Below are 23,862 nucleotides of genomic sequence, written 5' to 3'. Positions count from 1 at the left end.
TACTACTCTATAGGTACTCAAGATTAACAGGAGATTGAGTGAAAATGAGCATTTCACCCCCCCCTTTAAAGACCAATTCATTTTTAAATAATAATTCTCTAACTTGTAGATATAACAAGAAGCATATTATGTAGCATGAAAATTATTTTCAGAATATTTTGAAAATTATTTCACAATTGAATTAATTTTTCTAAATTAAGCATGATTAAGGGAAATCCTCAGTATTTTATTCAGACTTAGATTAAATCAATAATTAAATCCATAATATTAACCCAATTCTATTATTTATTTTGAAAATTAATAATGGTGCATCTCAGTTGTTGATGCTCTTCCTGTTTTTTGTATTTAAGAGAAAGATTTAGCAAATTTCCTGTAGTAGAAATAATGATATATGATTAACTTGAATCTAACAAAAGCCCCCTTTAAAAGCCGCTACAATATAAATAGTTCCTCACTTAATCATCAAAAAAATGACAGATTTTTGAAAAAAGCTAATTTAATTATATTATAAGCAAATGAAAATCATATTTCAGGGAACTATTTTAAATTCTAATTGGCCATTTCTTGTGAACTGCAACCATAGCTCTTCAACCAAGCCATAATTTAAATCACTCAGATATAGAAACAAAGAGCCAGCGAGAGTTAATCATATACAAATGACACTTGTTTTCTTGAAAGATATGATTAGCACTGTGCCTGCTCCAAATCGCTCCTCGCCAAAAAGATAGGACACATGACAAGAGCGGCACTGCCTCTTTTAGATCATATCATTTGGCTCCAAGTATTCATATATCTTCTTAAAGAGTGCCATGACATTTACTGCAGAAGGAGGCCTTCCAAAAGTTTAAGGGGAATGGCAGAGAGTGTGAGTAGGAATTGGTACGCCCCCCCTGGAACCAAGTTTTTTCACTTTGACAAGACACAAAGGGTTACACAGAGACAAACAGCCAGCTACAGGAAAGTTATTAATACACTAATCGCTCTTTAGAAGCAAAGCAAACATTCATCTTGATTACAACTTAAGTGATGACTAAGGAAATGGAGTTTAGTTTCATATGTAATGTGTCATTAAAAGGGTCAATTTGGCATTTCTTAAAGTGATAAAACAGACAGCACTCAAGCATTTAACATAACATGCCTTTAGCGCGAGACTCATCTGTGTACGTGCTACATAGCTAATTCAGGTGATCACAATGGACTGATCTACAGAGACTGTTTATTGTTGTTGGTATAGCAACTGTTAAAACTGTGAGCTTGACGTATGCCTTCGTCTGTCTACAGCTGTCAAGAGTCTGCTGAAAGGACAAAGATATTTCAACATACAATACTGCAGACCGCAGATCTCATACAAACTTCTACATCCTCTAAACTAGAAGTTTTAGTTCAATGTGGTGAGAAGAACCAGAGACAAATAGGAACAATAAACATGGGACATGTCTGACATAAGTTGATATGTGCATAAAATATGCTTCCCTGAATATTTTTAGACCAACGCACTTTGCATGAGAAATATCTTTTCTAACTGAAATCAGGTTAATTCTGTCCAACAGCAACTGGTAAGTGGAAGCAGGAGGAACAGAGAGAGTTGGTTTCATCAGCTGGCAGCTGGTGCATTTTCAGTTCACTTTCGTCACATAAGTATATTGGTAAACTGGCATTTACTTGTACTCAAAGGATGGAAAAGGTGTGTGGGTTTGCTGTGCAGATGCTTAAAAAAACACCTACATGCTTATATACAGACACACTCTTGTTCGAGCTGATGTTGTTTGAGAGACCATAACTCATTTACAAACAAAGTGTGCCACTTATATCAAGAACATTTTACAAATACAGCAGCCCCAAAAAGTAATGTGTCATTAACATATGGATCTATTTGCATTCAATAAAAAATTACAAAACAACTGGCTTATGTTATAAAGAAATACAGCATGACTATATTAAGTTGTTAGATCTGACAGGGCTCCACAGTACAACTAAAATGCCTGCAAATGTTTGCAAATGCAAATGTGTTGTGTTTACTATAGTAATAGCAATACATTTTTAATAACTGCATTCAACTAACCCTAAACAAAATCCTCATCCTAATTCTAACCATATAGCAATTAGGCTACATGTAGAGCATTAATACTGCTCAGTACTGACACCTTAAAATAAAGTGTAACTACAAAAAAATGCAATATTAAAAATTATAAAAATAAAAAAACATGTCTGTTCATATGCATGTGTTTCCATGTTCTGTAACAATGGACACAGCATGAGACTTAATGTCTGATTTGCTAATGGTTCTTTTTCATTTTTCAGTCAAAATGATTTACAAAACAGCCTTGAATACGACTTAGTCTACAAACTCTGAGTTCTGAGTCATTTAAAATGAATCAGGAATTTGTAACCATCTGAGATACTGTAAGTTTGTAATGAAATTACCATGATTAACACACAAACAGTATAATCACCTAAATATCATTTTGTTAATGTCAAAATGATTAAAGCAAGAAAACATAATTTGCATTTAAACATTACATATATATAAAAAATAGTATATGCATGGGTTAAAAAAACTTATAGTGACTTGGAGTCACTTTAAGTGTCTATGTTCTGCTTAAAGGACATTTCACAATCAGTAAACATGAGTGATCACATCAGCTGAGAAAGGTTGAGAGGTTAAGTGAAGGCACAGATGTCTAAACATGCCATGGATGAACTGAAACTTGTTAAGAAGATCTCCCCACCACAGAAGGAAGCAGCGATAGGTTGCGACCTCAGGGTCAGCTGAGCCGCACTGTGTGTGTATGACAGAAACCCCCACCCTACACAATGTTTGTGCGGCTTCCTTCTCACTCTTGGTTCCTTGTCTACAGGGGAAGCGGGATAGTGCCAGGGTGCAAAGTTTTATGAGTTGGTCTCGACCGAACTCACCACATTCCCACCGTCCTGCAGCCGAGGGACGTGACTCTAGCCACGCCGGAGCTGCAGCCAAACCACAGCTCACTTAAGGTCACACACAAAACTCTCATGCTTTTTTCCCCTTTATGCATATATCTGGCATTTTGACCAACATGTGTTGAGAGTCTCAACTTTCATAATCAGCTCTGCATTGGTTAACAATGACTCAACAAATCGAGTGAATAGATGATACAAAAAAATGAACATGCAAACAGAACCACTTCTGCAATATTTGGCCATATTGTGTGAAATAAATCAATATCACAAAACAATGTCACTACATTTAATTTTATATTTTTACATACTGTAATTACTATATTTACATACTGTATATCCTTAATTGTTTTAATACGGAAAAACAACATTATAGAAAATTTGACTTTGAAACATGGGTCTTGTGTGTACTTCACTCATTTCCATTTTAAATACATGACAGTATTTAAACAACCATTGAGTGTCAATAATCTACTAAAGCAGTGGATCTCAAACTGTCCACAAAAAAATATATGAAACCTCCATTACTTTTCTAGCTGTTTGCGATGGATATGGATTAACCATCCCCTGCCCCCTCACTATTTCTAATATATTTCAAAATGATAAAATATTTTAAAGGTAATGTATATTATTAATATTAATAATAATAATAATTATTATTATTATTAATGGCAATGCAGTTTGCAAGACTTTTCCAGATGTAGACCCTTTTCTGAGGTTACCTGATTGAGAAACACTGTATTAAAATAATAGTCTAGCCAAATAATAATAATAATTACTAGATAATTACTATTAGAATTTTTGCTAATTTAAACATCAACATTCTGAAGAATCTTCATGCATTTTCAGCTGTAAAAGGACATCTTAGTGACCATATCTTGCAATCTATCAAAAACGTCCAAAGACATAAGACTCAGAAGTTGTATTTTTAATGTCATGCAATACCTCTGTGTCAGGGGAAAAAAAAGATCTTACTCACTTTCTTATGCCATATGAAGACTAGAAATCTACTTAAGAAACTAAAAAATACTTCTGGTGATTTTTTTTTCTCTCCCTTAAGAAAAAGTGTTTAGTAACAGCATATTGTATAGAACAAAATAAGGATGAGTAAATGATGACAGAACTTTAATTTTATATAAACTATTCCTTTAAATCAAGGAGCGTTCTCTCAGGGTCTATCAGAAGGTGGGCATCTGCTGAATCATAAACAGTCAAACAAGAATGCTGACCCCTCCTGCATCATGAATGTACCCCCACAGTATGACTCAGATGATGCTGGTAATAAGCTGTTGGGTCTCAACATCCGAGACTGCTCACTTCTTTCGTAGGACCAATCCTACGCTTAGATCTCTCACCTTACTACGCCTGCAGAGCTGCAATCCAGTTGGTCAGACTCAAATAAACCAACTTGAGCCTGCTTAACTTCCGAACTGCCAGTCCAGTTACTCTGGCCAAAAGAAAATGACAATAATGTTGGAAAAATGTGGCAGCAATATGACCCTCAAATAGCTGGAATCACATTAGCTTGACAAAGGCCAAGCAACGGTTTTCTCAGCCAACTCCAGGCTCCAGATTTATGAGAGCGGACATGAGGAATGTTTGCGGCTGTGAATGCATGATTTACACACAATTAGTGGTGACTAATATAAGCTTGCAAATTATTATACATGCAGATTAATATCAGCTTTGCTGAGGCCAACATTTAAAACTGATGATCTGGATTTGGTATGAGATGGACCATGTGTTTAATGATACACTGGCATATGCTCCCAGACTTTCTCCAAAGGGCTTTTTGAGGTGTGACTGTCAGCCAATGGCAGTTTGGATCATTATATTAAATTATAATGTATTTGGCATGCAAGTGCTCCCAAACCCAATTAAAATTCCCTGTACTACCCCATCCACAGTGATTTACAGTGTCCCCAAAGGCAGACATATTCATTCTCATTAAATAATAAACATACATCACACTTGCCTCTTTATTAGCCAAGTATGCAGTTAGAACTCTTCATGTCCTCATTTTTTTTCTCCACAGGTGTAAATGATGGTGGATTTAAAAAGCTGTGTTTGAGATGTTGTAAGACAATGGGCTCCGAGTTGAAAATAAAACTCCATTGCCGCAGTAAATGGATCACTAAAGGGTAAAAGCAGAAATAGAGAGAGAGAGAAGCTCTTACGGACCTGTTAAAATGTCTCAAAAAGGACTTCCTTTCCCTTTCCCGCGCTTACACTGCCATCTTGTGGCGCCAAATGTCATTAGAACTTCACTGAGACCTGTTGAACGACAAAAACGTTTCAAATCAAAACCAAAAATCATTTGACTAAATGTCCTTCTATGTTATGGTCAGTTTATGCCACATTATTAAATACCAGTGGACCAATAAAACAAACGCAAACATGCGTTTACTTAGAAATTTTCTCTAAAACGCAGACAGTACAAATACATACCATTATTAATTAATCATCTTTCGGAAAAAGACTGACTTTGAGCAATCGCATGCAGTATTTTTCCTTAACGTGTTAATAAATTTAGCCTAACTTTGTTGCCATTAAAAAAAAAAAAAAAAAATATATATATATATATATATATATATATATATATATATATATATATATATATATATATATATATATATATATATATATATAATACTGTGATGTAAAAATTTAATACTGAATGTATTTGTTCTGAACGCCACATTTTAGCTTCTAATAGTCAGAAAAACAACTGTTCAGTCATGATGCAGTCTAGGGAAGTCACGTTTTGTTCTACAAGATAAATTAGGCTACTTACTGTCATTTGATACCACAAATGTGAATTTTGAAAGATTGTATGTGTAGCTACTCAGTTTTTTGAGACAAATATATAGGTAAACTGTTAGATTATAGGTTAGATTATAGTATTTCTAAATAAAAACAACAGAAGTCTAGAAAATGCCCCCATTTAGATAACCAAGTGAACATGTTGTTTAATGAGTTGCTAATATGCTACAAATGGATTACAAGTTGTTGTTAGATTTGTCAAGGATGTAAACACATCTTTTTGATGATTTATTTAGCAATTTTGTAGCAATGTTGGTTAAATTTTTAAATAAAACACATTAGCATCAAAATTCATGTGTGAAGTACGGCAGTTATTAGTCAAAGAACAAAATCTCTTCAAATAATTCCTGTGGTTCACATTACTTGAAAAACCACCATTTAAAAAAATCCCATAGAAAATTCACAGAGGAAACCTTAAACACAAATTATCTTCTGGGGTTTAGGACTACAAAACATAACAGTTTATTTTCTAAAGTGTGTATGTTTATTTGTATGTCTTTTCTTTTTTCCCCATTTTTTTTATACTAACAGAACAGTAAGGAATATATATTTATAATACTTTAGTAAAATACTTAATTAGTTAAATCTGACGTGAACCTCATTAGTTTAAACATACATCAATAAAAATGTATATATATTTTAACTCATACACTTAAGTGTTGACACATGTCAGCAGTTATCCCATGTCACTGAAACAAAATAAATCAGTTTTTCCAGGGACTGCAAAGTAACCTAAATTGTAAATATTTTATGTCTGTCTGCAGTATATCACTAGATCTTACCTGGATATCCAAATCTTCATATCACTATCCTTGTTTTTTTTCTTTTCTCTGGATTTCTTGACCATCACTGTCGTCAAAAGAGCGTGAGCACTTGCCAGCATAATACAGCATGGGCAATTCCTTGTAGGCCTGTAGGGTTTTTGCCAGCACCTGAAATGTCTTGAAACACCCAAACAAGAGTCTATTAATGCCCTTGGGTCACTGCCAGTTTATAGCCATCTTGTTTTCCCTTTAGATTTTCTCTTTACTGAATTACTTTTGCAACAATAATGCAAAAAAGTATTTATGTAAAACCTTATTACTCCTTAATGTTGATAAAAAAAGACGTTGGTTCTTATTCCCACCTGTCAGAACATACACATTTCTCCTGATTTACAATTATCAATAAATAGCACAAACACGCACACACACACAAATACAGAGTAAATTTTAAAAACAAATATGCGATAGAAAGAAAAAATCTTCATCTTTCTCCATCTTTGCCCAGGTTAGATATGGATATAACACAATGATGTGAAGCGTGTGTGTGATAGAGGAAAGAAAGGGTATGAGTCACTCCTGTGAGTCATTAGTTCTATGGGGACAGCAGCAGCACAATCAGTGTGTGTGTGTGTGTGTGTGTGTGTGTGTGTGTTTTAGAGGGTGGGAGAGATATTTAAGATGCAGGGATGCACAGCTGATCAGGGACCTAAATAGATTTCCTAATTTAAGAAAGCAAAAAGTCTTTAGGACAAATAATGTGTCATTTCCACGTATTATACAACAAATTAATTTATAAATATTTGGAACAAGCATTAGGGTGTTAGGAGATTAATTATAACTGCAGTTTGAATTGAAGATGAGCTGCATTAATATAAATTCTGACCCATTCAGAATAGCCTCCAGTGTAGCAATAGAATGGATTCTGGGAAATTTTAAAGATGTAAAGCTCTCATCCATAATTCAAAGTCACAACTGTATGAATTAGATATGAAATCAAGAGGTTTAGAGCAATATTAAACATTTGTGGAGTGACAAAAATTCAACAAGTGGAGGGACGACAAACAAAGACCTTAAAATACCAGTCCATGTGGTGGGTGTTTTCTCATGCTATGGCCACGGGACACTTATTTGGGGGAATGACATGCCATATAATGGCAGAAGCCGAATCAAACAGGCACTGGTATATCTTCTCTGCCTACGTAAGTAAACGTTTGTTCCAGCACAATCATGACTCACAAACCTGCCGCTGCATTCAGAGACCTCAGCATACATAAACCCAGAATGCACCAACATTTCCAGCCTATAGTGGTAGAGAAATATCTAACAATTAGGCGACGGCAACTGCTTAGAAAGCAGGTAAAAATAAAGCTATTCAATTTAATGGTTGATATCAGTTTTCTAAATGAACCTCAAGCTCATTTTGAGGCATACTGCATTTAAAAAGCATACTTTATCTATCTATCTATCTATCTATCTATCTATCTATCTATCTATCTATCTATCTATCTATCTATCTATCTATCTATCTATCTATCTATCTATCTATCTATCTTTGAATATTCTATGAAAATTCTGAATAATGTCAGACTTTGAGTTTGAATTATGGAGGTTTATTTCAGTTTCAGTTCATTTATGCCTCAACATGTAATTGTAAATGTCATTTTCAATCTATAAAACAGTATGGAGTACTTTTATGATGCCTAATTAAAATTCCCAAATTTCTTAAATCTGACATCCATGAACCTCATATGCAATAAAACATAGCCTTAATATAAATGTATTTACTAATAAACTAATATGCCGTTACTATATACAGTACTTGTTAATAAAGACAACATATGACATAAAGCATATACAATTTATTTTTGTAAATCTGGTCTCCAGCATCACTTCAAAACCAAGAGAATATGCTATCTAACAGCAAAGTTGAATTGAATATTTATTAATTGCTGCTTTAAAACACAGATCTTTGGAAGTGTTTACTGGAGCTGTAGACACAGCAGATCTGAGTGAATTGAGATGATAAAAGTGGATTTCATGGCGGAGTAAGTCTCGTTACTCCATGGTGCTTTTCCCGGACCTGTTCTTCTGTGCGCTGGCCCCTGGAGAACAGGTTAAGATAAAAGACTGACGCATTTCCCTGAAGCCTGAGATATGGCTTTGCATCTGCCTCTGTTTTATGCTTCTTAACACTTTTTTTTTTCCACCGCCAGTGACGCATTCTGCCAAACCTATTTTTTTTTTAATTAACCAGAGTAGCATTTAAACTGATGTATATAGTGATAAAACATGATCAAGTCAATGTGCTTTAACGCATGCTACCATTTCACCACTCACTAAATGAGTGAGTCAGTCCGAAGGTTTTTGTAGTCAGTTAGTGAGTCATTAGAACATGGTATTTTTTATTTTTTTTGGAAAGTGCTGTGCGTTTCATGAGACAAGCCAATAACACCTACACCAGCCCGGGATGACATCCTTTCCAGAATCTCTTTGCTCAGAAAACATGATGACTAATGGAAAACTTGAATCTGAATTAAGGGCCATAAGTCACAGGAAGATGTATGCCACTTGTGGAGGCACGTGCAATGTGTTTTCATATATAAATGGGGACACATGCATGGTTATCTCCTCAAGTGTCTAGCTGTGGATAAGAACATCCAATAGGCTTAGTAGAATCTGGAATCAATAGATGGATTTCCAATGGTAAGTACAGCTATAAAAGATACACTGTAGATTTTGATCTGTTAAGAATAAACAAGGTTTATCAACACTCTGTAAATGGAACATTTTGATGTTTAAACTTTAGAAATCTCAAAATGTTTAGCTGCTTATGATTTATTTAAACACAAAAAGCATAAAATATCTGTGTAGTGAAACTCCACTGGCTGCATATGTGGTATAATGTTAATTAATAATAATTAAAAAAAAGTTTTTTTTTTTCTTGAAAAAATGAAATATTTGGATTACATTGAGGCACTTACATTGGAAGTGAATGGGAACAATCCGTAACTGTTTCAATATATACTGTTTCATATAGCCACAAAATGTAAATTGCATGCATGTTAGTTTTAGTGTCAATGTACAGTATATCCGATTTTACAACTTTATCGCCACAACTTCGTAAACTCTAAAACCAATTTACCAGCTTCACAGCTCAGATAATAGACTATTTTAACAGAAGAATAAATGTAAAAATTAATGCTTTTGAATCATTCAAAATTGCTCAGTTTACTTCTATTTTAATTGTCCCCCGTAACCTTAATTTTTGCCACGTTTTTTTCCTTCAAGGAAACAAGAGATGAATCAAAATGATTTTTTGTAATTACCAAATAGGTCACACATACTGTCCACTGAGCTTAACTTTCACTGAACCACTGGAATATTCCTGTAAAGACCACCATTTTAAAAGCACAGAACAGATAAGGCACAAAAAGAAATGTAATACAGCTGCTCATTTTCTTTAAATGCTACAATTATCCATTATTTGTTCATAGCTTATTTTTGCTTTGAAAGACATGACTAGCAGGCTTCCCAGCACAAGTCAAATTGTGTCAGAGTGGCTTTGTCTTGTAAGTTCAACAAAGCATCACCAACTGAACAATATCAAATGATCCGACAGTTGTCATGCAAGTTGTCTGCGTGCTGTTCCGTATGTCAATACATTTCAGATAGACAGGGTATGTTCTGCACCAGAAGGCAGATTGCACCATATCTGTCAGAGGAATGCCTCAATGCGGCTCAATTTATGCCACGGCTGAGGAGAAGTGAAAGAGGGGGAACAACAGAGCGTGAGAGGAAGAGATGGAGAGAGAATACTGATGACTGACTGATAGAGGAGGAGGAGGCAGAAACTCTGCAGGTGGATGCTGAGCCCCGTGGAGCCTCTCTGACAGATGCTGGTGCTGCATGGTGGGGAACTGGGCAAGCCTGCCTGGGGTGCTTTGGAGACAGCAATCCACAAAAGACACAAAAAGAGTGGGTATAGAGACCGAGGCAAGGGAACATGCTGTTTAAGTAGGGCAGAGACTGGGGCAAAGTGAGGGAGATCAGAAAGGATTGAGGTAAGACTCAGAGGAGCTCTCAGTGACGTACTACTATTTCATATTTAATTCACAAGACTAATTATGCTCCACTTGAGATGGCAGGAATCAATGGCTGCCTCCGGATCAGCATGACCGTGATTGCTTCAGAGTGCACATCTTTTATTAATGACACACTCATAAGTTTGCATAGCTCACGCTGCGTTTCTGCGTTGTTTTCCAACATGATCGGTTCGCAGCTACGGGAGACGCGTCTTTGAAGATGTCTGTGAAGATTGAAGAGAATGGGGACTAAAGATTGCTGGGTATTAAGCAAACTAGAATGATAAAAAAAACTACATCAGTTATGTCTTCTTTGACATAAAAAAAGAAGAAGAAAAAAACAGGTCTGGTGTAAATGCATATGTGACAATAATTGACATCAAAAGAGCCTTTCATTTTCTATATGTAGAAATGTATATACACACAAAATTTAAAAATATATATAAAAAATGTCTAAAAAGTAGACAAAGACAGCTTACACTTTTAAGCCTACTTAAAGAACTTTTAAGTAGACTTAAAAGTATATTTTTTTAAGTCTTTGTCTACTTTTACACTAGTACAACTTTCAACATGTTTTTATGCACAGGAAATTTATGTATTGATATATTTACATTAATGTTTGTGTGCATTTACAGATTTCTGTGTGTGTGTGTTAATGTGTACACACACACACACAGTCTCTCTCTCTCTCTCTCTCTCTCTCTCTCTCTCTTTATCTGCATAAATAAAAATGTAAAATAAAAAGTAGACATAAAATTAGACTTTATTAGAATTATGTGCCAAGTGTCCTTAATATTAGTCTTCTTTCCAGTTACACACACACACAAACACACACACACAAACGCACGTGCCTACACACCTGCAGCACACACACACACACCTATATCACTGAATGTTTAGAAGAATGTAGAAAAGGTAAATTATGATCTCATATTTCTTTTGCTTTTGTCAGCTATTCCTATTAACACAAATAATTAAGTTGAAATGCTGGTTTTATCTACCTGAATGTGAACTTTGAAGGAGGCCTAATGTCAGAATTAGGTGGAGTAATCAGTGAAACTCAAAGGTGATTCATCAGAGACACATGCTGTGTGTGAGCGGAAGACTCCAATCCCAGGTACAAGGGCACAAATGAGAGCAAATAAATCCAAGTGTCGGGGAAGAGGTGAATGAGGTGGTTGTATGTGTGGGTGATCATGTTTAGCTGAGAGTGGGATCAGGAGAGTGTGGGTGGAAGTGACAAAAGAGGAGAGAAAGTGACAGGGGAAGTACGAGGGATTGGCATTATGTGAAAAGCCAATCAGTGTGAGGTGAATCATAGTGAGCAAAACTTCACAACGACAGGCTGCATGTTGGGCAAACACACACGCCATTTTCAATTCCCATTCTCTGAAAGCCTGGTTGCTGCTAAACTCTAGTTAACATTCAGAAAACTGTATATGGCTTAAAACACTCATAAAGAATAATATTATTTGTGATGTTAGTTTTATGTTATGTTCATAACATTTTCAACAAAAGTTTTATACAACAACTTTATATACAAAAGTCCAGTATGTAATAAAACGTATTCAAATACTTTTTTTTAATGGAAGTATATTATTTTTAAATTTTCTAAATCTAAAGGCTTTAGTTTTCATGTCACATGGCAATAAAATAGTTTTCAACATTGTAGCCTGTTGCACAACACACACTGACTTTCATTTGGCAGACAAATTTTCTTCAGTTTTTCTTACTGTTTTGTTTAAAATACTTAAAATGCCATATTCCAGGCCTGATTCATATATATATATATTTTTTTTTAACTAATAATTAATTATCCCTACCAACTAAATTCAGAAAAAGTTTCAGACTTATGTCTGTTTTCTTTTAACAATCTCTGGACAGTTACACTGTACTTAGACATGTTAGTCCCACATAAAATATTAAAATGAATTTAGGTTCAAGACTATGAATGAATAAATGTTAATTATAGATGCACTCATACACTTTACAAATACACTGGTGCATAACCTGCATTAAACAAATGTTCAGGAGACTGATGTCAAACGATTATTTGGTCACACTTTATTTTAGGGTCCAATTCTCACTATTAACTAACCATTAACTATGACTTTTGCCTCAATTAACTCCTTCTTTGCTGCTTACTAATAGTTTATAAGGTAGTTGTTAAATTTAGGGTATTGGGTAGGGTTATGGATGTCATGCATTATATGTACTTATAAGCACTAATAAACAGCTAATATGTTAATAATAAACATGCTAATAAGCAACTAGTTATTAGTGTGAATTGTATCCTATACTAAAGTCTTACCGATTATTTCACTCAAAGATTGTACATACATTTTTCCAATTTTATTCATTGAGGCACAAAAGAAGATATTTTCGCGAAATTTCTTTGTATTTCATACATTGGAAGACAGCAGACACTTAAACTGTTTGCTTACCAACATTCTTCAAATATATATTTTTGTGTTTCACAAAAAAGAAACTAATACAAGTTTAGAAGGACACGACGGTGAGTAGCTTATTACAGAATGTTCATTTTCTGATGGAACTATCCATTTATAAACTGTATTTTTTTATATACTTTAATCTCACTATTTTAGCGCTGTGATTCGTTAACATTTTAAATAAAAAGAATATTCTCCGTATCATGAAGGTCTTTTACGCATTTTCTGTGTGACCCTTTCTATCCATCGCACCCAGTCCGTTGAGTGACGTCATCCAGCACGTCCGAAGCGCGATGCTGCTGATGATTTTCAATGAATGAGATCCCCCTCCCATCTGCATTACTATCACTACAAGCTGTCTATAAATTGCGAACGGTGGGAGAACCCGTTAAATTTCACAAGTGCCATCGACGGCAAAAGAGTGAGTGGATACATCCAGCGGAAGACGTTACATTGCCATCAGCATCATTTCTCATCAGCAGAGGTAACGAATAGCATAATGCACTGAAGTAGACAGGTAACGCAGTCTCTTCGGTGATGCCAGCTGAGAAGTTTCTTGAGTTGAATTTGGACTGCTTTAGTACGAGGTAAGTGACTTTTCCGGCGATAAATGCTAGGGCTAGAATTAAACAAATATGATTATTCTCATATTATGATTTTATAAAATAAAATAATTCAGGATTTAGCAGATTATTGAAATATATCTGTGATTTGTGGCGTGTCAATGGTGAAATATTTCGTGGATGTGGAGCGACTGAAAGTTACTGCAGTGTGACTCACTTTTGCGCACATGTGCAGTGATCGATCACTAGCCAGGGAGTCTCTTAGAAAGTCAGACACACGTCTAGTCATGTATATACGACAAACCTTGTCATTTCATTGGTTAAAATCCTTTTTTAAATGCTTCGTATTCTTTTAAAAAATCGTTAGAACTCACAATCGGCCCTAACAGTACAATAAAAACGACTTTCTATCTGTTTCATATTTATTTATTATCCTACTACTATAGGAATATTGTATTACATTCATGATGGATGTATTTAATGTATTTGTTACAGTCGTGATGTAGCCTACAAGTAAAAAAAATGAGTCAGGGTTCAAGGTTGTGCGCTTTGGATGCTATACTTAACGTGAATACAAATCTGTGCTAGAAATGTATGTGGAAGCTATATATGATAAATGTCATATTTCTAGTGCACTAGAAGCATCTCTATACATATGAAACACTCATATTTGCCGGCTACTAAAGACATATTTCACAAAGACTTTAAAGGTTAAAAAAGCGCAAATGAGCGGAATTTTCCAAATTTGAAATGCTTCGATATAATATTAAATGCACTAAGATAAAGCGATTAAATCTCAAACGCGTTCATATTACGCATGCATGTGCCCAGCTGTTCTTTTCCGTGCGACATGATTCATGTTATCTAACACTTCCATTTCCGACTCACATACTTCCGTTGAGGGGAAAAAGACGAGCCTACAATGTCGCCCTATATTTTCTTTCCAGCTTCTTAATTTTGAATTTACAATATCGTGACGTACTTTCAGATGAAGTCAATCCTGCGTCATTCCTGCGCACACGCCGACGATTTCCAACAGCCAGTCGGGAGCACTAAAAGCGAAAGCTCGCGCGCGGCGCATGCCCAGGCGTCCTTCAAGTGCCTCACTAGGGGAAGCAATGCAGGAGGTAGGGGGTTTCTGAGGGGGTGGGAACAATGTGGAGAACATCCAAAACTCTCCACACGAGCCTTGCAGAATAATTCGGCTTTGAATTCACACGTTTGCCTTTATCTCCTCACTGACATAATGCAGGGATTACACCTCATGCTAAATGAACAGGAGACTGTATGAGGGAAAAGGCTCAAATGAAATTTTGGGATGGGTTCTAGTAATGCAGGCAGGCACGAATAAGTCGTTACTTGAACTTACCTTACTTTCAAAGAATGAAATAAATGAATAGGGTTACAGGACATCCACATTTCAACTCAGTTGAAAATTGTTTTCAGTTGTTTCCTTTCAGTTTTATTTCCATCCCTCTGTGGATGTGCCACATGGCTAATCCTGACTAATTAAATGGATTTAACTGATTTTAACTATTATTTTTATTATTACTACTAAGAATTATTTTTATCACAAATGTTTTAAAGTGTTAAAAATCCAATGAAACTTCAATCCCTGTCAGCACCATGGACAGCGCACCGAGCACTATGCACTTCAAGCAGAAAAAACGAAGCATAATCTTTATTTGAAACTTACAGGGATAGTTCAGACAAAAATGAAAAGTCTGTTATTAATTATTTACCCTCATGTCTCTCAAACTGGTGATACTTTCTTTCTTTTGTGGAACATAGAAGATAGTCTGAGAAATCTGAGAAGTGTCTTTTTCGTATAGTGGGGGTCAATGGTAACTAAAACATTTTGGCTACAGACATTCTTCACAATACCTTATTTTATGTTCTGCAAAACAAATAAAGTCATACAGGTATGAAACGACATAAGATTGAGCAAATTATAACAGAATTGTCATTTTTGAGTCAACTATTCCTTCAAAAGAAAATTTACCCCAAAATATAACACTCATTCTCACGTTGTTCCAAACTTGTACAGTATGAATTACATTCAAAATTACTTTCATTGCATCATTTTGTCTTTGAAAAAAAAGTGAATGGTGACTGACTGCCTCACATCTGAGGATATTCTACATAAAGCTACTTCTGGTTTTTAAAATGGTTTTAATTTGAAATGACCTGGAGATGAGTGAATTTTGGCAAAAAGTCAATTATTGGGTTACTATTCCTTCAAAAACTGATTTAGTCAATGATTTATTCCCATTGTTTTCCAAATCTCATTTCAAAAGTGCAAGTGTTCTCTGGTTTGACAGCACTTTAAATTGATGACTGAATGATTTGAATGCTGATGCAAATGAAGGCCACTTATAAAAGCTCACAGAGTTAGTCACTGAGCTTTGCTTAAACAGAAATACTGAGTAACACAACAGCAACAGAAAAAAAAAAAATCCTTTATAATGACTACAGGGTCACACCAAGCGCCTCCTCTAAGTGACACTTTGGTTTTTTCTCTCGGCTCCAGCGGCAGTCAGTTTTTGATGTCATGACACATAGCATCAACAGCATGGACGTCAGAGCATGATACTGAATAAGGCTTGCATAACCCCCTACCATCACATCCACCAACAGCTAATATCCTGGGAGTGAGTCAGCCCGATAATCTCCACTGTAATCAATACACAGTTGTGGAAGCGGGCCATGCCATTATTATGGACTCGTGATGTCATTCCGGGCAAGGAAAACTACTTTCCTATTTATAGCTGCCCTCGGAGATGCTTGCATATAGTTTAGAGAGTTTTTCAGATAGTTAGATAGCTCTTTTGTGTACATTGGAAATGAACGGTAATGCTTCTTAAAATGGTTTTCAATATTTGTATTTGTTTTCAAGGCTCAGAAACAAGACGTATAACGGTAAATTAGAAAAAGTACATTCGAAAAGTGCAAATTCGTTCAAGGTCAGTGCATCAATACCTTGGCTCTAGACTGCTTACTGCTAAATGTGTCTGAAAGTACAGTAACAGTCTACAGTCATGGCTACTGACGTCTGGCAACATCCCACAGACTGTTCAGCTGCTGAAAGAAAATGGAGAACCTTGTGAAGTCTACACAGGCCTGGTTAGTACAGCTGAGCAGGAATCTGTGTCATCTACCCTGGAAACCCCTGTGCTGAATATGTGGGCCGTGTCGTAGCCAGCCAGCCAGCCAATCAGGTTAGCTCATCTACAGTTTCCATTGCAGACCCTTCTTTCCTCTCTTGCTGTCTCCATGGTGACCGTGGCATTAGATTGTTACTGTAGCAACAGCACTTCTGGTAACAGTCTACAGCCATGGTCGCTAGGTGGCAGAAACTTCAGCATCTCACACATGCATTTTCTAAATGTTTTATAAGCCACACATTGTTATACAAATGTGTTTTTTTTTTATTAAAGTGTTTTATTTTTCTGGATTTAATACATTACTCAATTCATACCAGGGTGAAATATGTATTTTATTTTATTTTCTCAATTCATAGCAGTGAATTATTTGTTTTATTTTAAACTGCTTTAATCAATGGAAAAGCCTCTTTCCATCAACTCAGACACTCTGTCTAGACACTGTTATTTTTTGTTTATTTAATTATTTATATAGTGCATTACTAAATTCACTCTAGGTTGTATTGTTACTATATATTTATATATATTTTAAATTAACTAGCTTTGATCAATGGAAATTCCTCTTTTGTGTACCATTTTGCATTCATTACACAACATTTTTTTTTTTTACATTTATTTTTGTCAAATATCAAACTCATGTTAAGTCATGGAAACCACAGCACACATTTATTTACCATGAATTTAGCACTGTCTTTACAGTATCTTAATGAAATGCTATTTGTTTGTCATTTTTTGGAAAAGTGCAAGTGTAAAATGTGGGGCATAATTTGAGATATGTTTCTGAATTAAATGGACTAATTATAAACAAATCTTATGAGTTTAATTAGGCAGTATTTTGTTACTTGTTCAAAGCTGTCACTTTTCACACCGAGAATCTGCTAATTGCACAATAACAAAAACAGACTGAATTAAATACGACATTCTGAAGTAGAAAAATTGAAATAGTATTTTCTCATAAATATATGTAGTATATTACAGTGCATATGTTAGCTATTTATCACAATACTAAATCCATGCATTTCACTTTTTAGCTATTCAAAGATGACAGAAAAAAACAAAAACAAAAAACAGGTGTGATTGTTTAGGGCTGGAAGTAAAATTTGTGGGACAGTGGCCTTCCAGGAGCTGTAAAGCGTGCTTTTGGTCTGCGATTATTTAACTAATGCATTGAGATTTAGTTCAAGAACAATTATCAGACCGCTACCTTTACTAAAACAGTATTTTACCAAATTAAACACTGTATATCAAGCACCTACATACTGTATTAATATTGGCCATAACCATGTTATCTGATTGTATATTGTCTTTTTCATTTGAACAATGTATATTATGTTTTTATTGCAATTGAATTGGTTATATGTTTTTGTAAGAACTATAGCACAATGTATAAAATACATGGTTATAATAAATAAAGTAATTTCATAATTCAATGATGATCTCCTCTGTTAATGCAACATCAAGTGATTAATTTGTACAGGTAGGTAAGTGGTTTATAAATCAGTGACTCCCTGTGAAGCAAATGTCAACACACACACACAACCACCCACACACACAACTCTGTGTAGCTATCTTTGTGAGGACATAAATTGACACAAATGCAATCTCTAGCTCCCTACCCTAAACCTAGCCTTTACCAAATGATAACCTGACCCCTCAAACCAAGTCTTGACACTCAGACAGGCCTTTAAAGGGCTCTCTTAAAATGAGGAGCAGCCATAATGTCCTCACTTCAAAAGATTGTCCTCACTCCGATGATCTAAAACTCAATCCGGCCCTCATAAAGATGGCTGTACGAGTGCACACACACACACACACATGAACGTATATGTTGTTTAATGAGACTCTTCTAAATGTAACCTGCATAGAAACCAGTTTATGAGCACTGTTTAGTATGTTTTTAAAGCCATTACGTTTATGAGAACAAATTTGTTTTAAACCATGTGTACAAGCACACACACAAATGCATTCAAATACACACAAAACCCTGAGCTTTTCAAAGTGCTTTATAAATGTGAGTCATCTTACAACGTTCTTCCATAACATTTCAGTAATAAAAAAAAAAAGGTTGTCTAATCCATGTCACTGCTTTTAATTTAACTAAATAATTGTAACTGGTTTTGATATATATAGCCTGTGCTTCCCTGTCAATCAAAGAGAATGAGCTTCTGTGGATCTGCATATTAAGTCTGGAGTGAATGGCTATAGGCTTTTTTAAAATTATTAATACTGTATATTTAAGTAGACTCAGCAATGGAAGTTTAGTGAAAATAATTAAATAAATGGTTTGAGATTACTAGACTTAACATTTTTGTCAAATCACTAATACATTACAGTACACATTAAAAGAATCATTCAAATTGCATTTGTAACCATCTTACAGGTTGTTTCAACTAAAGTGAGCTACAGTAAAGGTAACGCATTCTTTCTGTATGCAGGACTTTGTCTCGTGCAGATACAGTCATCGTCACATGACAAACAGAATTTCAATGCATGTCTGAGAGAAAACAAAGCTTCAAGAAGGATTGTTAATAGAAAAACGCATGATTTCAAGCTGGTTTCTCCAACAGCGACTCATAGCCGGTAATAATGTAAAAGACGACGTGGTTATAATCAATTGTAGAATTGTTTGTTGGATTGTGTAGAGGTGTTTTTGGCCGTATTATACAGGACAGACTGACCTCCCACACATGATTACTCATCTCCTTTCAACACTTGATATTTCTCCCTCACTTTAACACTTCATTTATCTTCTTTTTTTTTTTTTTTGGTCCATCTCCAACTTCCCTCATTTCAGCTCTATATGATTCACTTCAGCAGATTACAGTTTCACCGAAACGATAACCGAGGCTTCAGATCACAAAATCCAATCTCACATTTCATTGTCAATTTGGTCTTCTTTCTATATCAGGTATAATTTGATTTCTCTTTCTACATTGTAAAACAAATTAAATAAACATTGTTTCAGATATTGCAGCACCATATATTTTCATTTATATTGTAAAAGGAATAATGATAACAACATTAAAAAAGGTTCGAGCTGTTAAAATGTAACAATTATTTTTGATTGAAATATTAGATTTTTCAGTGTGCCAGCTGATCACACACACACAAATAAAAGCAGTGAAGACATCAAATTAGTATGTCTTACATTCAGATATTCAATAACTTCTTTCACTGAGATTTTATGTATATACTGCTTTACTATTGCTGTAGATGTAGGACGCAATTCAAGCCTTGCTTTTAATTAAATAATGCTGCAAGTAATGATTCCCGAGGGAATCCTTTATTGCCAAGGACATGGATTTGTCTGATTCCAGGAAAGTGGTGTTAATGGCCTAACGGATAATCTAATGAGCCTGGAGAGCAGATGAAATGAGATGAAGTGTGAATATGGTGCGTCGCTAATGTTCAGTGGGTCTGTGGTCAGGTGGCCGGCAGGTAAGGAGTGTATCTGGGGTCCCTGCTGAGAACCTTAAAATAAACCCAGATGCTTCCGTTCCTCATGGCCACTGCACTATGTCTGATAGAGATCCGGTTAATAGATCCATTTTGCCCTTGTTTGTGGGTGGGTGGAGTGTGTGAAGATGAGTATACAATTAGGACATAGATGGTACACAAAAGAGGGAAATTGAGAAAATGGAAGCGAGCAAGACAATAAAGCTCAGAAACATGATAGAGGTGACTCAGCGTTTCCTGTAGCAGGAAGATAAACACTTTGCCAGGCACTTGACGAAAACGGCCCGCTCCCGCTCCAATTCGATCACAACAGAGACAAAAGCTCAGATACGGATGCACACAAACATGCACACTGCACAAAAAAATTATATGAGTCACCGCTTTTATAAAAACCATTATTTCTCCATTGTTACAGTTACTGTCACATTGTTGGCAAAGTACAATCTGCACAGTGTGACATCTTCCTGGCCACAACAGTTTCAGATATAGAGCTCTTTTTCTAGAGACCGTCCTTATAAATACACCGGTACTACGAACGCATGAAATATTGGCAGTCATATTGGTATTTAACAATTAATGTGACTTTTTAATGTTTTACTATCAGTCTGTTAAATAAAAAGTGCCAATGTATTTGAAATGGTTTCAATTAAAATAATTGATTTAATGAAATGTTTACTTAATCAGAGTTATACAAAATATTTTCTTGTATTTATAATTTAAATAATTACTTAAATTTATCATTTAACTACTACTACTAAAAAGTAAAATCGACTATTTAAAAAGTTTATCCAATCAATTATATGAATAATTATAACAACACTATTTTACATGCTAGTAACTATATAGTTTCTATACTCTTCATTATATTTTCCATTTAAATAGTAAATAATATAAAAATATAAATACACATACACACATACACACACACACACATATACATATATAATTATTATATTTATTATATTATTAACTGTTTATTTAAACAAAAAATATAATAAAGAGGGCAGTAACTAAATGTATTCATGTAATTACTGTATTGGCTAAAATGTTCATATTGGTGCTTCCCGAAAAAAGTAGCATGATATTGCTATGTTTTTGGACATGTAACCTTGGAATATATATATAAATATTTAATAGCATGGATGACTTTAAAGTATCATAATCACCAAAAATCTTCACTAGACCATGGTGCCACCATAACACTTTTATATATAAACAAAATAAACCTTAACATCTGTAGGGAAAACATGCTAAACAATACATGCAAAGAAAAAAACAACCCTTAAAAGAACAAAATGAAAAAAAAAAAAAAAAAAAACGGTAATTTGTGCAAATGTACTCAAGAAGGCTTGTCTTCTGAGGAACAGATGCACATATGGTAAACATCATGAGATTCTTGATGAACTTTTGCTAGTCCTCATGAGCTCAGCATGCATGGATTGGCAGAGAGACAGAGAAATCAGAGCATCTCTCGGCTCATCCTGTCAATTCTCGTGCCCTTCCCCTGAGACAGGAAATGAATGCCTACAGCCACAGAAATGTGTGAGTGTGTGTGTGTGTCTGTGTGTGTGGAGGAGAGACATCCTCATCACATCTGGAAGTGATTGCCACACCAGCAACTAAAGCACATTGGGTTCTCATACACTGCCATGCAAAATAAAGCTATAAATCAATCAGCAACAGCAAAGAAGCATTGGCTGGACTATCAGGTAACACTGGCTGTATGATCAGGCAGACAGCATCACCTAGTGGACATATATAATAATGATAAATAGGAATACCTAACCTGAAGAAATACACAAGTAATCAAATAAAATGAACATTTATAAACTGATACAGAGAGAGGCCTGCCTTACTATTTTTGACAATTTTATTTAACTAAAATACTGCTACTACTAAATTATTAAAACATGTATGGAATAATTATTAGTAATATAAATAAGAATAATTATTTTTCACTAATAATAACCATGATAAAAAAATATAGTAAAATAGTACAAATAATTATTCCTATGAATTATTTTGGACTAACTGATAATGATATTTGATTCAATACATCATTTATATTTTACTATTGTTTAATCACTGTTGTTGTTGCTATTTAGATATTAATAATTAATAAATACTAAAAATTACTAATTATAGTCATAATAATTATAATTCCATAAGTGACTGATTTAAAGTAATAATAATAATTATTATTATATTGAATAAATATTAACATCAATTAGTCCAAAATAATTAATAGGAATAATTATGTTTACTATTTTACTATATTTATTATTATTATAACTGTAATAAAAATAACAACCAATAAATAGCAATAATAATTACTATTCCTAATTATATTCCTATTCATTATAATTGTTAAGTGGGCCTAACTTAATAATAATTATAATCATAATAAATATGGTAAAAAAGTACAATTACAAAAACAAATACAAAAACAACAATTATTCCTATTAATTACTTTAGACTAATTGCTAATATTTATTTAATACATTATATTTTACCTTTATTTTATTATTGTTGTATGCTATTAATTGTGAATCAGTAACCGCATTTAGTGTTGAAGCAGCCACGTCAGTGAGGTGCTGTGTGTATCTTGGCAAAGGAAAAAACACTTTATTTGGCCTTCTGAAAGTAGATGCATTTAGGAATCTTTAAGATTACAAACAACAGAACAGCAATGCATTTTATGGACGACTGTTTCGTGAACCTAGGAGAGTATGTATTTCTGACTGCTATGACAATCTGGCACTTCTGAATCAGCTTCTGTAAGTATGTTTTATTAGTTTAAGTATTTGCTATTGACTGTTCAAATGCAGAGTTTGTCACATGAGTGCGCGCGTGGCTTGTTTACTGCAAACACATACAAGCTTCATCACTGTGTCTGTCACACCCTTTCAGGCTCGAACTGATGGTAAAACTAAGGAAATTATTAACTTTCTTTACATTTTTTTTTTGAAAGATGAAGCTCGCAATCACGGAAAGGGGAGTTACATTTCCAAAGAGTGCTTGCAGTGTTCGGCCAATCACAATGCACTGTGTCAGTTGGCCAATCAGAGAAGACTGCGCTTGTCAGAAAGAGGGACTTTGTAGAAAATGATGCATTTGAGAGAGGTGGAACATAGAGGACCTACAATAAAGTACAGTATTTGAAAAATAATGTGTTTTTTGAACGTTAAAGCATGCCAGCATATTCTGTTACACCAAATACACAAAATAATGATCTTTAAAAAAGCATTATATGACCCCTTTAAGAAATAATAAAGGAGATTGATTAACAAGAGAAGACAACTAAAGGGGTTAAACTAGTTTGACAGAGGCCTGTTCTGACAGTCTTACACAGAGTCAGCATCTTCAGTGCCAGTTTCACTAAAACATGGCTATTTTCCTGGACACAGATCATGTTTAGTCTCAGACTATAAAAGATTTCACTGTGAATAATCACTACTGACAGCCAAAGTTCGTCCAAGACTCTGCCTAAACTGCTTCATGGAAATTGTCTCCATGTGTTTCAGCTGCCCACTGATTTATCCAGGACTTCATTGTTCAGTGATTACAAAAGACAAAATATATACTGGCATTCACACAGCAGCAGTTAATCAAAGTCTGACAGCAAA

General features: G+C 34.6%; 1 long non-coding RNA gene across 1 annotated transcript; it reads right to left on the bottom strand.

Moving 5' to 3' along the window:
* Positions 1–4,918: 4,918 nt before the first annotated feature.
* On the bottom strand, positions 4,919–7,024 carry LOC127972410 (uncharacterized). Its single transcript, XR_008157085.1, has 3 exons — positions 6,887–7,024; positions 6,543–6,701; positions 4,919–5,211 (listed from the first exon to the last, which is right to left on the bottom strand). It is a non-coding gene; the product is annotated as an uncharacterized LOC127972410 (long non-coding RNA).
* Between the last annotated feature and the right edge of the window lie 16,838 nt (positions 7,025–23,862).

The sequence above is a fragment of the Carassius gibelio genome, chromosome B15 (assembly GCF_023724105.1).
Source record: "Carassius gibelio isolate Cgi1373 ecotype wild population from Czech Republic chromosome B15, carGib1.2-hapl.c, whole genome shotgun sequence".
Lineage (NCBI taxonomy): Eukaryota > Metazoa > Chordata > Actinopteri > Cypriniformes > Cyprinidae > Carassius > Carassius gibelio.
Note: the sequence above shows the minus strand (reverse complement) of the source record. Positions and strands in the feature narration are given on the sequence as shown.